The sequence below is a fragment of the Mya arenaria genome, chromosome 12 (genome assembly GCF_026914265.1).
Source record: "Mya arenaria isolate MELC-2E11 chromosome 12, ASM2691426v1".
Classification (NCBI taxonomy): domain Eukaryota; kingdom Metazoa; phylum Mollusca; class Bivalvia; order Myida; family Myidae; genus Mya; species Mya arenaria.
In genome coordinates this window covers 5,937,582-5,954,685 of record NC_069133.1, presented here as the reverse complement: position 1 = coordinate 5,954,685, position 17,104 = coordinate 5,937,582, and the positions used below count along the sequence as shown (strand labels likewise).

The 17,104-nt window shown below is 33.5% G+C and overlaps 1 long non-coding RNA gene across 2 annotated transcripts; it reads right to left on the bottom strand.

Annotated features, from left to right (window-relative positions):
* Nucleotides 1–5,855: 5,855 nt before the first annotated feature.
* LOC128211151 (uncharacterized) lies at nt 5,856–9,803 on the bottom strand. 2 transcript variants are annotated; one of them, XR_008257220.1, is made up of 7 exons: nt 9,613–9,803; nt 9,344–9,494; nt 9,058–9,224; nt 8,717–8,893; nt 8,352–8,441; nt 7,580–7,622; nt 5,856–6,956 (listed from the first exon to the last, which is right to left on the bottom strand). It is a non-coding gene; the product is annotated as an uncharacterized LOC128211151 (long non-coding RNA). The 2 variants fall into 2 exon arrangements; XR_008257221.1 differs by having other exon boundaries at nt 5,856–6,868.
* Nucleotides 9,804–17,104: the final 7,301 nt, after the last annotated feature.

Here is a 17,104-nt window from a genome sequence, read left to right as displayed (position 1 = left end):
TTTTAAACATTGTCACTTTATTATGTGTTTTTGAGTTTAGCTCTACGTTAACCAAATACGTATTAGTATTTATTTGAAATTGTACGTTTGCGAATAAAGTAATAAAAGTTTGTTAAACTTGTTTACCTTATCTTATTTGCTTCGATTTGTTACCAAAACAGCTAAAAAAGTTATTTCATTCATCTTCAAAATCATTTTTTTTAAGTATTGAAAAAAAATGTTCAGCGTTGAACATGTACATATGTATGTTTAAAGGTCTAATTTCGCGGCTGGTTGGATCTTTCAACCCCCTTTACTGTACGAGCTCGGGTTGATTACGTTCTTGGGTAGGTACACTATTTATGATGCATTGAAATTTATTTTAATAGTCTTAATTCCATACATGCTGAAACTTTTGCTGTTCTATGATTAACTCTCCCTCAAACTTTTGTGATTGACTATTATTTAATAAAACATTTCATATAATATTAAGCTATTTTAATATATCCATTGTCCTAATCTTTCTTTCACATTAACCATACTTTCCTAATCTTTCTTTCATCAACTGTTTATTAATTCGAAATTAACACGCTTGTAATAACATTTAATACAAACCTTTAAAGTACCTAACGATACTTTACCTTTGCTATTAAGGCATATATTATTATTCCGATTAAAGTTGCTAGTTTTACGTTGATTTATTTACAAGTGTATTGGCTTTAAATCATAACTAGCTTGCCAGTGAGAGTGGACTTGTGGTATGGTGGTTAAGGTTTCCGCCTCTCCCCAAAAATGATGTTGGTTCAAGCCCGTAGCAGTGAGTGGTTACAACGTGATAAAATACGTCATAAATGCTACGTCGGTAGTCAATATTAGGCTTAGCGTAAAGATGAAAATCACTATACTTGTCTTCACAATTTAAGTTCCCTCAAACACTTCGACAAACCTGTTTCCAAAATAATGTTTCGAACGTGATCCATCAGCCGATCGACTTCAACATGTCTGAGTCCACACGTCCCTCATTTTGAAGTGCAGGGTCAATTACAGCCATGCTTGCTATAATTAGTTGCCTACTTTTCTCCTGGCATTTTTTCTCATATTTCTTAAGTAGGTTTATATGAAAACGCTCTCCGTTCGCCTTCTTTTTTATTTACCACTTCATGAACTACGTATTAAACAACAGAAATCAAGCAATTGTTCTGATAAAGCGCAAATACACTGGTAGCACCTACGGCATGACTGTTGCAGTGGCAGTTTTAACCCTAAGAGAATTGCGATCAATTTTAAAAGAACATCTAGCGACAGTGAAGCAGTGTTGTTCCTACGTGTGAGACATGTACGTACACGATCACACTGCCAGATATGTGTTTAATATCTTTATGAAAATACAGAAACAAGTCCAAAAGTCGAACGTTTAAACACAACCCCCGATTAATGGCACAGGTACCACGCCAATGACATAAAACACAAACCAAAAACATTGAACAAACCAAAAACATTGAAGTTTCCGAGCCCGCACATCTTTGTATATGAATTCATTCCTTCCTTCTACAATATCTGCATGGAATTCTTTTCCAGCTGACGCAAAGGCTATAAACAATATCGTTGGTTTTAAATCATACCTCTATTCTGATAAGCCCAAAACACTTAGAATATTTTATTACGGGAAACGCTGGCTTGCACACTCGCCTACGCAACGATTGTAGTTCCCTGAATCACCATCTCTATGTTAAAAAAATTGTTCCCTTACCATTTTGCATGTGTGGAAGACAGGAGACTACACACCACTATCTCTTTATTTGTCCTCTCTTTACTGAACAAAGGCAAAATATGTTTAATACTGTTCAATCTCTAACTGAGGTTACCCTCAGTTGCTTACTATATGGTGATGACACACTGACTGAAGAGCAAAACAGTACTCTGTTTGATGCAGTTCATCGTTTTATTTATTTGTCAAATAAATTTGAAAGCCAGTGATCGACTCAAACCACCAACACTCACACATCTTTGCCTCTCCTTTTTTTCTTCTTCGTTCTTTCTCATACTATATTTTTTTTCTACCTCAATACAGTTGATTAATTTAGAATAAAGTTTGTTTTTTCTACAATAAAAGTTTTTGTATTTAACGTCTATAATTCAATTGCCTAAATTTTAAACATTATATAATATGAGCTTGTATATTAATATGATTATAACTCCATCACCAGTATCCGCCTCAAATGCCAATTGTAATTTATCATAACAGGGAAAGGAACTCTTTTAGCTTATTTCTACCGTTCCTGTCCTGATATTTGATCATGTATTTGTATTGAAATGATGATAAATTTTGCTCATTAAAATATGTTTAAACCAAAAACATTGAACAAAATCACAAAACTCCACAGACAACACACTACATATAGTGTTTATCAGGGATTGTTAAGTACCGCATTGGAACGGTCAGTAAAATGTAAATTTACTGGGGATTTAAACTAGTGTGTGTGCACAACATTACTTGTATCCCAACAATCCCGAATTAAGCAAAAACTTAAATGGTAAATCTTATTAAAGTGTGCATTAAATTGAGTAATCTTAGGAATAAAACTTATGATGCAGTTACTGTTTGAAACTATAAAAAGCCAACACAGTCTTCCTAAGAAAATGAAACGGTATGATCATAGCTTGCATTCAACTGTGACTTATAGAAATATCAAAAATTAAAGCAATGTATATGTCTTAATTGTATTAAACACATCAGTAATCCAATTCGAACAGATAAAGACGTGAGTATATTTTAATCAAAAACAAAATGGAATTATTCGAGCGCTTACATATTCAATTGTTGTAATGCAATACAAATTCATGCATTTGGCGTGCAAGAAATATGAAATGTTAAACACTGGAAACTAGCAGATATTACGTTGCTGGAATTGTATCTTACACAAGGCAATATTTATTTTCGGCATTTTACCAGGATGCAAGCCAATTAAACAAAAACTGATTATAAAGAACTTAGTTACTTTATTTTAGGCACAGAAAAAGAAAGATTATAAAATGGATTAATTAAAAAAAATATCAAACACAATTACACTTTAGATTAGTTAGATGTTTATCAGAAAAAAAGATACGTAAAATTATTTTCCGCTTAGCTCCGTGAAATATAGTCATGAATTCCATTTCCATTTAATGCAACTTATTTGCGTAGACAGCTTATCAGCTTTATCACATGTTACAACCATTACGATCTTTTTAAGACAAAAGAAAAATAAGATTTTTGAATACCAGACTGTTTGTATATGGATCCCATGGACATAGCACTGAAACTGACAGAAATAAATATTTACATTAAGAATGAATATAACTATCATATCGTTTCTATTTTTAAAATATGCAGCATTTACACAGTCCAAAGTTCTTGATTATTGAATGGAATCATTTAATTTGCCACATGTGATGCATATGTTTACACAACAGACAGTCTGATTTCTAAATGTTTAAACATTTTGATTCGTTTGAATATTTAAGAAAATAACCTCAAATTCTTTAAGGCATTGATTCACGTTTTAATTATGTACATGACTTATACGTAGAGATTGAGAGTTATGAGAGTTTAAATGAATGCTATTTTGACAAAATTAATTTAGTCCATATTGTGTTCAAGTGTTCATTATAAGCAATGTTCGGAATGTATTTAAAAGGATGGTATAACAGTTAAAAAATTCTAATTGAATAGTAAATGACAAAAATATGTGAGATATGATCATATGATTGAGACAAACTGAAAAAAAACAACATTATGAATTTTGATGAAGATGTTTGTCTTGACATCGTTTGCCTTTAATTCATATGTAGCAATGAAGTGAAAAAATGCCAACTTAATACCGCTTGGAACAAACTTTGCCTGTCATGAATGTTGATATATCTCGGAATAAATTTGATTAATATTATTATCCAGTTTATTCCATAGAGGCATTTGGTAACCTGTTGCAAATAAATGTTAGCAGAAAAAATATGTCACAAATACGATGGGGTCATGTTCACTTAAATAAGTTGATGTTATTACACTCCATGACACATGTTAGAAACTAGATCCCATAAGTTGCTTAAAACTATGCATGCAGCATAGTGATAATAGCGCTGTCAGACTTCAAAATATAATGAGTTCACTTGATTTAAACATATTTTATTCAACATAAACAAACAAACTACACAGAATATGCACACCCACAAGCTGTCTATAATATTGAAATTGATTGGAACGAAAGCATAGCTTATAGATGGCTAGCCATTTATCAGCCGTTGTACTGATGCTATCAATGACTCTCTGGATTATTTCAGTGGCCCTAAAGGGCTCGTCAACGAGAATATAAAGACTAGTATCGTCTGCAAATAGCCTAACATTACTTCCAATGTTGACAACAATGCCATTTATAAATATAAAAAGGGGACCTAGAATAGAGCCTTGCGGTACACCAGCTTCAAGAAAGACCCAACCAGACTTGGAGCCAGGAAGAACTACACGTTGTCTACGTTTGCTAAGATAGTCACTACATCACGAAAGGAAGTTGCCATTGACACCAGTTTAATAAGCTAGGTTCGCTTTTAACGGAGCTAACTTGTTAATTGAAAGTGTAATCGCAAACTGCAATTCTTTAACTATTCATTCACTTTTGAATAAATGGGGTCAGAAGTAGCATAATTAACCGAGATTCTTTCTATTCCTACAACGAGGAGAATAACTTGCCGTTGCTGATGAGCACATTATCTCAACATAAAGCGTTCACAGCGTTGCTTGATATTCATCGATTTTTTGAAGTATGCAATGAGTATTACTATAATCGCAATTATGGAAGTAACAAAATATGGATGTTACCTGCGAGAAATCGTGTTATGTTTATGAAGGTCTTCCTTCGCCGATTTGCTGCATTGTTGCTTCACTACGCCGTACTGCCATATGTACCATTAAATAGAAGTGCATGCAATTGACGGAAAGGGAGTGAGATACAAGAAGATCCCTATACGTTATTGCAAACCAGAATTTTACTGGGAGAAAACCAGTACTGAGTACTTTCAATTTCCCTATACTACCCACGAATGACAAATGACATGCTATGGTGCTACTGTTAACGTATTTTGGTATGATGCGGTCGGGGATTGAACTCTTGGCCTTCCGCACTCAAAGCGGACGTTCTACAACTGAGCAATCGAGGCCATCCGTGATTAATGTACTATAACCAGTCTTACTTTGTTTTTGAGCATGTAAAGACAAGAACATGAAACTTGTTATACAAAAGTAAATGCAACAACAAAGTGAGCTTCAATGCCCGTCTGTTGCTGTTTTGTGAACGCAGCAATATTTCTCTCTGATTGCAGGTTTTGAACTGAATTCAACGTATAATAACTGTACAGTTTGTAAATGAGTCTGAATTAAATATCAGTCTGAAAAAAGAACATTCTTAGTCTGGACATCATACGAGCACTTGACATTTAGTTATAACGTATCATTTATGCTACTTTAACGTAATCAATTATTACCCCATCTTGACCAAATTCAATTGGAATGTTTAGGTATGATATATTGCGCAAATTTAATAGCCTGTCGGTTTGCAATAGAAAGGAAGTTCTTCGTAGTAATTCCAATTATTATGAACATAGACGTTATACAAGCACCATCGGTTATTTAACACTTGATGTATATTGGCTATTAAATTAACATCGAAAGACTCGTTAACTACATAATTAGTAGACACGTTCAGTGAAGAATATAAACTATTTCGTATAAAGTATATGAAGAAATTCGAAAAAAAACTCAAACTTTTAAATTAAACCATGCAAATCTCTCACTCTCTCTGTGTTTAGGCACATGTTTACAAGGAGTAAGTCACGTACACAAAACGTAAATAACCATGATATGATATACGTTATAAAGTCTAGGCACAGGTTTACAAGGATTATATGACGTTACCAAACAGTAGATAACAATGAAAGGATATACTTCACAAATAAATATTGTTTTGACAAAAGGGTCCCACCTTGGCACGGTCATTTATCAAGAGTCAACTTTGGTTTAAACCCGGGAAGCACCCATCCTCACACTTGATTAATTATCAACCACATAGCACAAACCACCCAAACACAGAAATAGCTTTAGCAAATTATGAGGGTGACCAAGTACATAAATGAGCTTAAATAAACGACTCTTTTAAACCAAAGGTATATGTCTGAATGAAGACCAGATGAAGTGCAAAACTGGAAACTACAGTAAAATGTGTTTGCACGTATAAAAAGTATATACTTTTACCACGAACTGGAAATGAATTATATGAATTACATGAATTATTAAATGACGACAACATAAGCGGATGCGTTTGAGGACATTATTAAGTATATACAAAACATAATGTGCTAAAAGGTTTCGCCAAAACATAAACATACCTTACGACGAATAATATTCAAACACGATGTATCAAACAATGTAACTACATAAAGCATTTAATTTCTATGCCAAATTTAAAACACAAAACGCAAATAAGCATGGGTTTTACGGCACAGAATTAAAAAATAACACACTGTCAATTTCGAACTAACATGAGCAACATGGTTTTTTTTTCCTGTTGGTCAAATCCAAAAGCAAATATTAGAATAATATAGAAAATACCCTTTAAAGATATATATCAAATAAAAAATAACTTAAACGGCATGAAGTAATACAACTATTCACAAAATCAAGTCGTAAACTAAATTTGAATTTTGCTGGGTATATCAATCATAAGTAAAGTCGCCACTCGTCATAATGTTTTTATACAGAACGATTTCCAGCTTTGGCTTAAGATATCCGCCAGTCTCCACAGTGTTACCGTGTAGAGTTTTCTTCCGGATGTTGACGTCTTCTGCAACAACTAGTAATTTCCTGTGTCAAATATTGGATAATAAGATGAGTAACGTTTTAAGCGATTTGTCAATCTAGATTAACTTTGTACTCGTACAAATCTTTCATACTGAAACAAAAACACAATAAGAACAGATTAAACAATGATGAACTTGTTACATATTTTAACCAATGTAAATTCATTTATAGAAATGTCTTTATTTTGAAAGAAATTAATGAATTAGGCAAATTCCGATAAAACCTCGTAAGACTAATTGTGTTCCTAGTGCCAACATAGTCACATGGGAATAAAGAGAGGTTTACAGTTTCAGTATTATTTACCATCACATACTTTATCATTTTACATAATTGTATCTACAAATACAAATCAGTACCTTAAACTCATAACTTATTTCGACTAGTATTCTTGGATAAAAGATTGACAACGTTTTTTGCTTAACCCTGACCCCTATGGTGATTTAAATAAAAGTTACAGCCGGAAAGATTCTAATTCATATGATTGTACACAATATTTCTAAAGGGGTTAATACCCATGATTGGCAGAGATGCCCATTCACAACAATAATATATGCGCCTTTATATTATACTTAAAAAAACTTGGAACTAAATCTTACCGAAAGCAATATCTGCTTTGTAGATAAATATTGATTTGGGAAGAAATGAAAGATACTCTATCAGTATGGACATGAGTTACTTTAACGTACATAACGTTAAATGGTATAATTATCATACCGTTGAGCCGTTGGTTATTCCGAAGCCGACGAACTTGGCCTTCCTGTAAAAAATATTGAGGAATATTTAGATACATTCGTTTCCAGCATTGATATAAGGTTATGTTTCTAAAAACATTTTATCAAAAACAATAACACCTTAAGACATTTGCGCAACTGTAAGAGTATTCCACCATTCTGTCGGTTTCTCCTCAAACATCTATTCAAATGGTCATAAAGAACTTATAGGCTTAAACGTCAAACAGAAACTTCATAGAATAAAATTGCACTTGTAAACCAGACAACAAAACTTCTGGATGGAACTTAATACCAAATAGACGTATAAACATATTAATGTCAGCAGTAGTGTACTTCCCATGATCGGATAATAACAATACACTGATTATATTTTATAACTCTGCTGTTATAAATGATATATCAATTCACAACTATATAAATGATACAAAAAACAGCTTTGTGATTTGCGCACCACTAATTGGTTTTTAGAATGTAAATTGATGTTAAAATGAAGTAGAGACCGTAATTTCTCGATCAATCTACTGCATATATCAATCTTAATTTATATTGCATTTAGCCAAAATACTTACTTCAACACAATTTAAAAAATTATAAATTATTTATTGTGATTTTTATAAAAAAAAATTCCTTTTAAAGTCTTAGAACTCTTCAAATTGAGAATATTACACAAAGTATACCAAAAACAAAATTAGCGTGTAGAACCTGCCTCTGTTAAATATGAGAAAAACTTGTTTGAAAATTTTGGAATGGCTTACAAGCAAAACATGTATGATTGGTGCCTCGAGAATATCCTTCTAAGCAGTCACACGTAAACCCTCCGTCGATGTTTCTGCACTCCGTGTTAGCTATACGAATACGAATAATTTATTTCGTTATACAAGGCCTCAAGCCCAAAATACACATTTTCCAATATTCAATGAACATTATAAATATATATGCAGCAGTTATATTTGATAAATACATATACGTTGAACATGAATAATCAAACATGTATACAAAATACTTTTGCGATAACTAGCCTAAAACAAGTATACATTTGAAGAATTAACAAACTTTTTAATACGCCAATGATAACCATGATCAATGCACAAGGAACCACTTTGATTAACGCAATCCATACCATCAGGACAGATGTTTTGAGTAAGACATTCGTTGATATCTGTTTCGCAGTGTCTCCCTGTCCATCCTGAGAGACATGTACATTTACCACCCCACTTAACATCACAGTGTTCTGTATTCGCCCATATGCACGTGCAGAATTGGTCACATCCAAGTCCATTTCTGTCTTTGTGGCATTCTAATGCATATAATGATATAAGACAACATATTCGAGTTGATATAATTGTACTTGTAAAGGATCATATTATTGATTTAAAAACACAAATAAAATGCATTCTGCCGTAAATCCAGCTGTAAAACTATAATAAATACAATCTGAGAAAAAATAACCTTCCAACTTACCTCTGGAACAATTAACCATAGTAAAGGTATATACAGGCACATCCAGGTAACCACGGTGCCTAAACGCACATTCAAACGGAGAGGATTCATTTCCTGTGCATTTCAGATCTCCAATTACTTTGAATTTGTAATTTTTGAATGATCCTTCAAACGTGTTTTCACCATTTCTGAAAAAGGAGAAAACGTCATTGTCTTGTTCTGAAAACATGTTTCAAACACAGTTGATGTGATGTTTCTCATCACGGTTAAATACATAAACAGTTCTTCCTTCACAATTTTCACTTACAAATATCCGAAGTGTTTGCAAATGATTTGAGCTTCAATCGTTCCAAGTCTTGCAGAAGTTATCCCCCATTCACCGTCGACAAACACCTCAAATACTATTTGATGAAACGTTGCCCATTATATTTTCAGTCGTACATCCTCAATATGATAATCTGAAATGCATAATTATTATGGTTAACTATACCTGGAAATAAGAACTAATGCTATAATGTAACCAGTCATTTGACAGAATGTTCTGGTATTATTGGACAAATGTATATTGTAATTTACCATTACAGTAGAGGCCCAGAACGCCATGTTTATTGTACGCACATCCCCCATGTGTACTGTAGTCGTGATGTATACATTCGAATGGTTCCGATGTGCATTCCGAAACATTAGTTTCGTTTCCAAAGCATTGAAGTGATTGTCTTTGTATAGCCGAAGATCCCTCAGGAAGACTAACTCCATATCCTTTGAAGCTGAAGTAAAAAATTATGACATGTCTTTTTATTTTGAGTAGCAAAACTTTGAGTAACTGCATTGGACATACACTAGTTTATTTCCACGATTTAACATGAACACTGATTCAAGCACCGAAAACAAACTTGCACAAAACTAGCCATATTGCAGGTGTCCTAGCTGTTATATAACTGATGTTACCTGTGATACCATTTATCGTTGTAAGATACTTGCCAATGTCCAGGGTGTCTTTGCTGTTGTATCACTGATGCTACCGGTGAAGTGATACCATATATCGAAAGCATTTATGGGCTAAAGATAGTCTTACTGTAATTTGCTGTTATTACACTGAAGTTACTATATATCAGAGTAAGTTATATCCCGACGTCAGTTGAATTACAGAGTATCTTAGTTGTTATATCACTAAGGCTAACAGCGAAGTTATGCTGATTATCTCAGTCAGATGCATGTCTATAGCCAGTCATATTGCAGAGCGTCTTAGCTGTACTATCAAAGATACTACCGGTACCATATAACGTATTAAAATACATGTCCAAAGCAAGTCATATTGCAGGTGTCTTCGCTGTTATAATACTGTTATATCCAAGTGATAACATTCATCATAGTTTAATACTTGCCCAAAGCCAGTCAAATTACAGAGTGTCTTCGCTGTTATATCACTGATGTTTCCGGTGAAGTGATACCATTTACCGTTGTGTGAAGTTGTGAAAACACCTTCATATGGCTTATTTGCAAAAGGCTCTATTTTCATCGGACCTCCTGGAAAACAAACTTTATTGATAACCTGAAAAGTAACTGCTCACCTATGTAGATGATCTTTCGCTAAATTTTATTCTTGTCACATGAAAAGACTATAAACCGAGAGACATGACTATTGTGTCTCGCTGATCGGACCAAATTGAATTACAACATATTACATGTATAGTATGCAGCGAGCACCTGCATTGGTGTAAAATAGCTAAGCGCCAATCAAGTTGCTTCATCTAATTTCTCTTTACAACTAAGCACATAAAGTACCTCTAATCAATTAAATAAAATTTGATGTTGGTGTCAAGAACGAACCCGTTTAATATCAATTTTAATTTTTTTTACATGTTTTTCTGATTTCCGTAATGTGCCGGACAACAATGGTTTGAGAATTCACAGATACTTACCTTGTTTACATGTAATTTTCAGTCAAAGGTCACAAGTCAAGACATGCAAATTTAATGTTTCTTTTTTACTATTTAACTACTTTGATGAACGGCACAGGAATAAGTTTACTAATTAACAAATACATGTTTAAATACTTAAAACAATTTAAACGCGATCAAAAACAGTTTAATCGTCAATCAGTTATTCTGTTTTGCTGAGATTTTATATTTGTGGTGAGAGTAATTATGTGAAGGTGCAATCAAGCAAGTTTCTTCATTTCAATGCAGTTAAAAAATAATATCCTATTTTATGGTTATACTAAATCTGATAAATTAGCGACCGCATCAGTGTATCTTGATTGTTTTGACACACACACCATTAATTAAACACCATTTCTTGGTATAACATATCTTGTTATATTCAAAATGTTAAAGTTTTTCATAGCCCGATACATTTTCCCTTTTTCCCCTAACAACCTTTTGATAAAAAAGTGTTTTTTAACACATATAGCTACTGAAACATAAATTCAAAAAGTAGGCTCTATTTTTAAATAGTATCTGAATGCTAGAACATCAAAACAATGCGTAACACCACATTAACTTACAAGTATTAACCCTTTTTTAATATTTTTAATATTTTGAATTAATTTGAGAATGAACCACACAATAAATTATTTAAATTTAAATATTTTTTAACGAACAACTGTTCTTATTTATGCTGCATATGATTATATAATTTCATATTTCCAAGTTTTGTATTTCTGATAAGAATTCTTTCGATTTTGTAAAAGAATCTTGCTGTAAAAGTTGTAAGTCAAGGTAGTAAAAAACCATTTTTGATACAGTTTTTCGTAAACTATGTCGTAGACGCAGTCTTACCATTAGATTATATGATACGCTAAAATAACACTGTTTTTGATGCACTAGTTTTGTAATCAAAACACGTTTAGTTGTTTATATAAATCAGTTGCCACAGCAACATTTTTTCATTGATGAATGTTTTTTTTGTTGTTGTCTTGACTGCTTTAATATATTTTTCTTTCAAAATTGTATATGTGCTTTTAAATAAGTGACTATAAAATGCGAAACATCATTGATAATTTGTTTAAACCTTAATTTTGCAAGCAATTTCATGTTATTTTTCATGTACCCTTATGAAGCCAAAATTGCCATAGCAACGTCAAAAAATTTCTTATTTTCTTTCCACTGAAATGCTCTGAAGAAAGAACTAATATAATTTCTTTTATTCTTTAGTACTAAATCAATACCAAAACAGCCCTAACATTAATAATGATTAGTAATGTTTTATAAAAGGTGTGGAAATGTTTTTCATTCTAACATACTAAAGGCTTTTTATGTAAAACACGTTATAATGTTATTTGTTATTTAAATTTTCTATGTTTAAAATTCAATCTCGTGAATCAAAATATTAGACGTTAACAATTCGATATTGTGTTAAGAAAGTAAAGGAAATTGAAAAAACACACATTCAAACAACAAAGACTTTTGGCCTTTGAAGATTGCGAAATAAGTCAAATACGTCCTACTGTAGTAGAACCAATAGACAGCTATATAAACATTAAACACCGTCATCTAAAACGTTCAATTCGTTATATATTTTACATATCTGTTACCAGCAAGCAACTTAATACGGGTCAAAGGGTATCAGCATTACTCATTAAGATTAATGGATATACCAGAGAGATAGCTTAACTGAAGTCAGTATGGAACGTGTACGTTACTTACCCATTGAAAAGTATCTGAAGGTACACACTGCCATCATGATGATATATCCCACATGTTTGATTGCCATACTGTTCATTAAGTCCTGCTTTAAAAGTTTGCGCACATAAATGAACAACAGTTGGTTTTATATTTGTAAGGATAAATATCACATGCTTCAGTAGTTTTAACGCGCCTCTTGTAAAGCAAAATATAAACTGTTAAGACACGTGTAAACAAATCATTGAAATAAAAAAAAACCTCCTTAAACTTCGTTCGTGAATAGTGTATAGAGAGCGAAACAGAAGACATGGTTGTGTTTTCAAATTGGGATTCAGACTGACACGTTTTTTCATGTAACATGTATGTAGTACGGAAATATGATTATTGCATAATAATATGCTTTAAATAACAAAATCAAACCGGTATTTAGAACTAACTGAAATCACAAACTATGTGTTCAATGATAAAATCAGTATCATTATAAAGTCACAAACAAATCGCTGCTTGTAACGAATGACAAGAATTACATTATTTTACATGTTTTATTCACCCATCCACTGGCGGTTCTTACGCTTCATGAAGTAGTGGTGTATTTGTGGTTAGTCGAGTGGTCAGTTGCGGTCTTTACATTTCAGACTTAATATTGTATTGTAATTGTGTTCAGCCGGGTGTCAATTAGCCGTCTGTACGTTTCATGAAGTATTGGTAAAATGGTGTTCAGCCAGGTGTCAATTGGCTATCCTTACATTCCAGGAAGTATTGTTAAAATGGTGTTCAGCCGGGTGTCAATTAGCCGTCTGTACGTTTCATGAAGTAATGTTATAATGCTGTTCAGCCAGGTGTCAATTTGCGGTCCCCACGTTTCATGATGTATTGGTGTATTGGTGATCAGCCGGATGTCCATTTGAGGTCCTTACTCTTCAAGAAGTATTGGTGTATTGGTGGTTAGCCGGTTGTTTATTCGGGTCCTGACGCTTCATTAAGTATTAGTGTATTGGTGTTCAACCAGGTGTCCATTGGCTGTTCTTACATTCCAGGAAGTATTGTTATAATGGTGTTCAGCCAGTTGTCCATTGGCTGTCCTTACATTCCAGGAAGTATTGTTATAATGGTGTTCAGCCAGGTGTCCATTGGCTGTCCTTAGATTCCAGGAAGTATTGTTATAATGGTATTCAGCCGGGTGTCCATTGGATGTCCTTACATTCCAGGAAGTATTGTTATAATGGTGTTCAAACAGGTGACCATTTGCGGTCCTCACGTTTCATGACGTATTGGTTTATTGGTGATCAGCTGGATGTCCATTGGCTGCCCTTACGCTTACGAAGTATTGGTGTAATGGTTTTCAGCCAGGTGTCCATTTGAGGTCCTTACGCTTCATGAAGTATTGGTGGTTGGCCGGTTGTTCATTTGCGGTCCTAACGCTTCATTAAGTATTGGTGTATTGTTGTTTAGTCGGGTGGTCAGTGGCGGTCTTAACATTTCATGACGTTATGTTGTATTCGAATTGCGTTCAGCAAGGTGTCAATTAGCCATCTGTTCGTTTCATGAAGTATTGTTGTATTGGTGTTTAGCCGGATGTCCATTAGCTATCATTAAATTTCAGGAAGTATTGATGTCATGGCCGGTCAGTTGCGGTCCTCACGTTTCATGAAGCATTGTTGTACTGATGTTAGGCTGGATATTTATTGGCAGTCTTGACGCTTCAGGATGTATTGTTGTTTTTTTATGTTTAGAATTTGGCGGTCCTTACGTTTCATGAAGTATTATCGTTTTGATGTTCAGCCGAGTGTCCTTACGCTTCATGATGATATATTGGTGTATTGGTGTATACTGGCTGTTCTTGTGCTTCATGAAGAATTGTTGAATTTGTGATACAAATTATTGTTATATTCAATCGAACAAAAAATTGAATTTATTTGAGCTCTGACACAAGTTGTAATGCAATACCGGCTGATATATATAATTTGGGTGTATATAATGACAGTGACAGTCACAATGAATCATTTAAAAAAACACACACACACAAATATATGTGTACATTAATGGCAATACAAATTATGCTCAATTTCTTACTAGATATAGAAAATAATATCAAAAAATGAACGATTAAATTATTCAAGTGGTGTAATTATATTCACGTTAAGGCAACATTTTCTAACAACATTTACGATACGACCAGCCAATTGAAAGGCAACTGCTTATGAACATTTTAGTACAACTATCATAGTCATAGAACCAGAATAATAATCAAATGGATGCATTCGTAGATGTCGCGATTGATGAAATTTTGGAGCAGTTTGATGCAACTTTGGCTCCTTCTTAGTAAAAAAGGTTAGTATGCTAACACAATTTATTTCGCGTTTAGCTCTGAGAAATATAGTCAGGATTACCTTTTCCCGATCCTGCCAATGATTTGCTTGGACAGCCAAATCGGCTTAATCACATGCATTAACAATAACATTGTTTTGCATTACACATTAGTAACAGTATATGCTGCATTCATAATATAAAGGCTTTCACCAGGTCTAACTAATGAACTCGTGGTATTCGCGTCACGGGATACATTTGTCAGACAAACTGAACCAAAACTCTTTAAAGTAAATTGTTAGCATACAAGTAAGATCGACTATTTAAAAACAAAAATGATGTTGACGTTTTTAAACATCAACTGCAATTGAAATATGTACATTTCTGATTAGATCTGTTAAGTACACTGCATATAAGTGAGCAGACTTATATTTGTGCTTTCGCATATTCTTTAGCTAACATGAGCACAAAGGGTGCATTTTTCCCGTCACCCAAGGTCCGACATCCGTCGTCCGTGCGTCCGTCGATCGACAACAGTTGCTTCAAACAACATCTCCTCTTAAACCGCCTGGCCAATTAAAAATAAAATTTGGATGTTCCTTGGAAGTTGTGTTTTCATGTAGATCCCTGGTAAACTTTCAAAGCACTTTTAAAAGTACTGTAATGCATAGAGCTCAAATACTTGCAACATTGCCTAGTGAACCTCAACCTATATTGTTCAAATAATGACCATGGAAATAATTGATCATGCCCCAGGGATCACTTAGAGATTAATAGGGAAACCATCAACAATTGCTTTAAACGACATCTTATCCTTAACATATTGGCCAATTTTTATATAACTTCACAGGGATGTTTCTTTGGTGGTGCCCTTCAAAATTGTTCAATTGCATGAATTCCATACAAAACTGGTTGCCATGGAAAACGAAAAAATGTAAAACTTCAAAATAAATCTTGACAAAAACCAAAAAGCCCAAAGCGGACAAATGGGTTCAAACCGATGATATTTGTAATGTAGTATATCACATGGAAGTCCTCTATTAATATCGTGCAAATTATGCCCCTGGGTTAAAAACAACCCCGCCATATAGGTCACATGTCTTTGATAGATAAATATATATAGGGAAACATTTTGAAAATCTTTTTGTCAGCTACAGAAAGGCATAGAGGTTAAATGTTTGGTGTAAAACATTATTTAGTAGTCTACAACCTACAAAGAGTGTTCACAATATTGCCTCTGGGGTCAAAATTGTCATCGCCTCGGCGGTCACTTGTTTAGCATAAATATATATAGGAAAAGGAAACGACCTACAATTAAGATATTTGGTTTGTAACGTTGTTTAGTAATCGTTAACCGGAAAGATTCAAATAATTATCTTTGGGTCAAAATTAACCCCACCCCATGGTCGCTTGTTTTGCATGTCAACCGGAACGTAAGCTTTAAAAATCTTTTGACAAAAAAGCGTAACTGTTAGATAATTGGTATGTAACACTGTCTACTGGTACTCTACCAAATTGTTAAAAAAGTTATTCTTAATATTGTAGAGCAATTAAATAATGACAAAAAAAACTCTTTCGCATGTGAGCGATTAAGGGCCAACCTGAAATATGTGTGACATTTATAAGAGAAATATGTTTAATGAAGAAACATTCATAAACAGTAGAGAAAAATAGAGCAGTGGTAATATTTTTTTTTCAAAATAGTCAATTTCATGTATATACATAGTGGAGCGCTCTGAAACAGTGATAGTAGCGATGTAGAACTCAACCCCGGCCCAATTAACGACAGATCCCAGCAAACGCACCCGTTTATGTTCAGGACCCAGGCCTGTATATCAACTCTGACACGCAGTATATTATCACTGGCAGAATATAATAAACAAACTCCTTCAGAAAGTTCGCCCTCATATAGACAAGATAATGTAAAGGGGGTATAAAACATTAAAGAAGTTATTAACATATATTCTACAAGAGATTATAAAATACTTATATCGGGTGACTTGAACGCTCGTATTGGTAATGCACAATAACAGGTTAACCTAGATAGAAATTTGCCGCTATTGAATATCTATTTACTCGCTACACAAATATATAATCACCCTTATATATCAGTCTTAGTCGCTTGTTGACATTTT